The 5756-nt window shown below is 44.7% G+C and overlaps 1 long non-coding RNA gene across 2 annotated transcripts in view; it reads right to left on the bottom strand.

Moving 5' to 3' along the window:
• Positions 1–790: 790 nt before the first annotated feature.
• 1300002E11Rik (RIKEN cDNA 1300002E11 gene) overlaps positions 791–5756 on the bottom strand; it is a 14694-nt gene continuing 9728 nt past the window's right edge. Inside the window, exon 3 of one of the 2 annotated variants that reach the window (NR_037958.1) lies at positions 791–1153. This is a non-coding gene — a long non-coding RNA (RIKEN cDNA 1300002E11 gene). Of the gene's footprint in view, positions 1154–3705 lie in introns of those variants that run through there. The other variant, NR_037957.1, reaches the window with a different exon arrangement.

The following is a 5756-nucleotide window of genomic DNA, read 5'->3' as shown; positions in this document are numbered from 1 at the left end:
AAAGCTTCAGGAGAAATCTCTGGCCTTTCTAGAGAAAGGTGTGCCTGGGGCAGTGTACGGGCTGCTTGTGTGTCAACTTGACACAGCTGGAGTTATCACAGAGAAAGGAGCTTGTGGGTGGTGCCATCTCTGGGCTGGTAGTCTTGGTTCTATAAGAGAGCAGGCTGAGCAAGCCAGGGGAAGCAAGCCAGTAAAGAACATCCCTCCATGGCCTCTGCATCAGCTCCTGCTTCCTGACCTGCTTGAGTTCCAGACCTGACTTCCTTGGCGATGAACAGCAGTATGGAAGTGTAAGCCAAATAAACCCTTTCCTCCCCAACTTGCTTCTTGGTCATGATGTCTGTGCAGGAATAGAAACCCTGACTAAGACAGCCAGTGTCCTACTTGCTTGATCTGTTGCTGGGATAAACACCCTGAGAAAAGCAACTTAAGGAAGGAGTCTATGTTGGCTCACAGTTCCCGTACCAAGGCAGTCAAGGCATCAGGAGCACCACAGTGGCCGATCGGTCACACCGCGTCCAGACAGGAAGAACAGGACGGGAAATGCTGGCTCTCTGTCTGCGTCCTCCTTTCATTAAGTCCAGGGTGCAAGCCTAAGGAATGGAGCCACCCATAGCAGGCTCTTCCTATCTCAGATAACCATATCAAGATGATCTCTGTGTGCCAGAGGCTTGTTTCTTAGAAAGTTCTAGATGCTATAAAGTTAACAATCAACACTAACCACAACTCCATCCTTTAAAACTTGACATCCAAACACAATAATTTGAAGCCATGGACCTTTCAACCCATCTTTCCAGAATTTCATGACCATCTGTTTAATTTTTTTTATTACAACTATTTTCGATCTGTGTGTGTGTGTGTGTGTGTGTGTGCATACTCATGCATGTGCCCGATATATGTGAGTGCTATAGAAGTCAGAAGAAGTTGCAGGAATCAGCTCTCTCCTTCCACACTTTGGCTTTGGGGATTGAACTCAAGTCAAAAGGTAATACAATACTTTCTGAGTTTTCCTGGCAGCCTTCATTGTCATCTTATAATGCAAACATATGTCCAGGACAACTTCAAAAGTCCCCATATTCTTCAACAATTCCAATACTGTTCACAAGTCCAAAGCCTTATTTCAGATTTGAGGTAATCTCTTAACTGTGAGTGCCTAGAAAATAAAAAAAACAAGTTACATAGTTCCAAAATAAAATGACATGAGTGACCATTCCTATTCCAAAAGGGAGAAATGAAGGCATAGGAGAGAATAATCATGCCCAAAGCAAGCCTAAAACCCAACAGAGAAGACATCAAGCTTGCAGTACCAAGTCTGCCATTGGGGTGACGGGATCCCCATCCCTCCGGACGTACCACTTAGGCACACTCAACTTCTCCCTTGAGTAGCTTCACTCCATGGACGCTGCTTTCCCTGTCAGATGTCCCATGGGTCTGACATCAACATTCACAGCTTCAGGCAGTAGCCTCTCAGGCCCTTTGTGGGACTATGACCTTGCCACACTACCTGGCCTCGGCTGCTCTCTGAAACTGTGGAGCAAGAATCCACCACCTCTTCAATCTTGCATCTTTCACTGATTTCAAAACCTGTACCAGGTAGACAACAACGCCAAGTCCTGCTAACTCCAGACATGTCCTGGCTCCCTGGACCATAGATCTACCAGCTTCTCTGAGCTGACCCCAAGGGACTCTTCTAGGCCATTGCTCCCAAGGAATCAAGAACCCATTCAGTTCAGACTTCCTCTGACTGACTTTGTATCCTGATAAGTTGGAGTCTGGTGGGTGAGGTTTGCCTTCAGGGCCTTTTCTATTGTCAGGTGCAACTCAGATTTCTCTTCAGTGACTGATCTCTTTAACAATACAACTGTTTCCCCAGCTGTGAGGAGCGGGTGTGGCGGCAGTCCCAAAGGCGCCAGGGACTGCAGCTAAGTCGTATGACTTGCACCTGACTTCCTCATATAAGCCACAAACATCTTGAGAGCTGCGCAGGTGTACCGGATACCGGTGAATCCATTTTGATGGAGATATGCCCCTGCTGCCCTGATTAGCTGAAGCTGCGTGCCTGGTGAGGTGGCGTGGCCTGCTGTGCGTGGATGGGAACTGAGAGTATAAAAGAGTGAGAGGCCCAGGGTTCGGGGGAGATATAAACAAGGGAGATATAGAGAAAGAAGAAACAGGACTGAATAAACGTGTGCAGAAGGATCCTGTTGCACGTCGTTCTTCCTGGCCAGTTGAGCGCGCGCAAGACCCAGCACCAGCCTGGTTGCAACCCTGTCTTGAGATTTTTTTCTGCCAAACAAATTGATCTACTCCCTTTAAATTCTACTTGACTAAGTTGCCAGGGCATGGGCACAATGAAGCCAGACTCTCTGCTGAAAGGTCACATGAATTGCCCCTGCCCAGTTCATGACTGAGTCCTCTCGTTTTCCTCTGAAACCTCAGGACTTCACTGTCTGCATTTCTCTTGTTCCCCTCTCCAAAGTTCCCAGAATAATGACCCATTACCTTCTGCCTAAAATATGCAAGGGTTTTTTCTTGTCTGAAGTTCTAAACTCCTCCCCAATTCTTCCCACAAACTAGTTTCAAAGGCCTAGGAGCAATATGTTCAAGCTTATCTATAAAAGGCCTCACTTCCTGGTATCAATTTTCTTAGTTACTCTTCCTACCGCTGTGATAATAAAAGCAACTTAAGGGAGGAGTTTATTTTGGCTCACAGTTCCAGAGTGCAGTCCACTGTGCCAAGGTAATCATGGTATCAGGAGCCTGAAGCAGCTGGTCACACTGTGTCCACAGTCAGGAGGAACAGGATGATAATGGTGGCCCTCTGCCTGCTGCCTTCTTTCATGAAGTTCAGGATGCAAGCCTATGGAATGGAGATGCCCACAGGGGGGTCCCCCTACTTCAAATAAGATCACCAAGATGATCCCTGACATGTGTTTCCTAAGAGGTTCTAGATGCTACCAAGTTGGCTATCAACATTAGCCATCTCAAGTAGTCTGTTAGAAAATGAACTACAAAAACCTGAGGGACAGTAGTGACCAATCAGGTAAGGCCCTGAGAAACTATGATAAGGTTTAAGGTTTATATACAGAAAGAGCTATTACTCAGGGTATTTAAAAGAAGTTAAAGTAACTAGATAACAACTAGTAGACACAGGAAGACCTGGTTAATAAAAGCTTACTTAATCTCTACTACCTTCTAGGCATTGCCCAGCCTTGGGCATATAGTAGCAAATAAAACACGTGCCAGTGTTTGGTTCCATCATGACCAGTCTGCTGGGGTAGGTACAATCAACACACAAGAAAGTAAGCAAATGATGTACTCTGCGGGGGGGGGGGGGGGGGGAGACTGGGGAAACAATGGCAGAGAGACGTCTCGTCTGAAGTGTGGGAGAAGGCTTCTTTTAAGAAATAATATTTGCCAGAGGTGGCAGTATCATATGCCTTTGATCCTAGTACTTAGGTCGTAGAGGCAGGCAGATCTCTATGAGTTCAAGGCCAGCCTGGTCTACAGAGCGAGTTACAGGACAGCCAAGACTATACGGTGAAACCCTATCTTGAAAAACAAAAACAAAACAAAACACACACACACAAAAGGAGGAAAAACTATTTGGACAAAGATTGGTAGAATGAGTTCAATAAACAGGGCTAGGATGCTATGTTAGATACTTTTCTGTTGCTATGATAAAACACCACAACTAAAAGCAACTTAAAAAAGAAAGAGTTTATTTGGGCTTACATTTCCAAAGGGCTAAGAGTCCATTATGGAAGGGCATGGCAGCAGAGGCAGGAAAAAAGAAGCTAGCATCTCTCATCTCAACCACTAGTCCAAGCTGAGAGCAAACTTGAAGTAGGACGGAGCCTTAAGCTCTCAAATGCTTCCCCCAGTGACAAACTTCCCCCAGCAGGACTGCACGTCCTAAACGGTTTCAATGAGGGTCGTTTCTCATTGAAACCGTCAGAGACACAAGGGGGAAACGTGGGATAGGGGACACTGCTGCTGTTGCTTAGCGGCCTGAGGCAATAAAACATCAAGGACTTAAAGCAGAGGATCAAAAAGAAGATTCCTCTGAATGCAGCGAGATGAGAGAAGGGAAGGAGAGTAAATATAGAGAACCAAGCGAGGGGCTTTTACAGAGGCTCAGGAAATCTGACAACAGAGTAAGGTACAGGCTAGACCTAAAAGAGGGAATTTAAAGGTATTTAGAAGGTAGAAAAGAAAGGCCAGTGGCAGATACTAGATTCATAAGGGCAGGGCATACAGACCAAGGACAGTCAAGATATCCAATTAGTGTCTCTTGGGCTTTTTCACTGGTAGCTAGTATTTCTACATGCAAGGTCATAAAGATCAATGTGAGGAGTTTCGGGTTCAGGGGAGGGGTCAAAGAAGAAGAAAGTCAGTCACAGGCAGTAAGAAGCTTCTCCATCAGAGGCCAGCTTCTCCATCAGAGGCCAGCTTCTCCATCAGAGGCCAACTGTCTTGTTCCTGGCAGGCTCAATTCTCAAAGTCTATGCAATTCGTTCTGTCTCCACCAATGCAAGAAGCTTGGTTATGACTAGGCAACATGTAGCTCCTGTCCACATTTTACATTTCTTGACAAATATTTACATCACTGGGATTATATGCATTTATGTAATTTGTATAAGGAGAAAAATCAACACTTTGTATAGCCTTCTGTTAAATTTAAACAATTCCAAGGCACCAAGTAAAGTATTTCAGTGCAGTAAGGAAACAGGGTGGAGACATGGTTCAGTACAATGATTGCTATAAAAGCAGAAAGACCTGAGTTCAGATTCTCAACACCCACATAAAGCTGGGTCTCTCTCACACTCACACACACACACACACACACACACACACACAGAGAAATGCACCAGCACACATATAACACACACACACACATATATGTATACACACTAAGATAAATAAACATTTCCTCACCATGAATCAGAATGTATACCCTCTGGAAGAAAGCACTCCCTACTGTCCAGGAGTACTATAGCAGTCACCTACTTACTGGTAACCAATGATGTCTTCAAAGAAACAAGCTAATTACAGTGACATGCATCTTAAATCATTAACCTAAACTCAGTTACTAAGAGAAGGGGGAAACTGGCATTTTCTCCTTTATAGAACACCAAGCTCCTAAGTCTCAAAAGACAAAACAAAACAAAAACAAAAACAAAAACAAAAACAAAAACAAAACCACACAGGGAGCTAAGAAGTTAGCTTAGTCAGTAAAGTGTTCTGCAAGAATGAGGATCTGACATCCTGGTGTGGGTTTATAATCTCAGAGCTGGGGAGGTAGAACTAGGCAGATCCCTGAGGCTCACTGGCCAGCCAGCCTGGTCTACTTGGCCACTGGCCAGTTCCAGACCAATGAGAGACTCTATGTCAAACAAACAAAAAAGACAGATGGCACATGAGGAGTGATAACACACACACACACACACACACACACACACACACATATTTGCACTTGGACAGGCTCACATAAACACACTCATACATATTCATTCATTCATTCATTCATTCACTCAGGCACTTGACTGCTAACAGGCTCACACATGCTCGCACACATACACACTCACACACATACTCAAGCATGCTCACTCACACACAGGCTCACTCACACACACCCTCTCTTATACATACATTCATACACACACACACACACACACACACATCAAAATAAAATAAACAAAATACCTAAAGTAAAACACTTAGCATAATTTTCCTAAAAAGTTGAAGTTGAACAA

The sequence above is a fragment of the Mus musculus genome, chromosome 16, assembly GCF_000001635.26.
Source record: "Mus musculus strain C57BL/6J chromosome 16, GRCm38.p6 C57BL/6J".
In the NCBI taxonomy this organism is placed as follows: domain Eukaryota; kingdom Metazoa; phylum Chordata; class Mammalia; order Rodentia; family Muridae; genus Mus; species Mus musculus.
The sequence above is the reverse complement of the archived record's forward strand: the minus strand, read 5'-3'. Positions and strand labels throughout refer to the sequence as shown.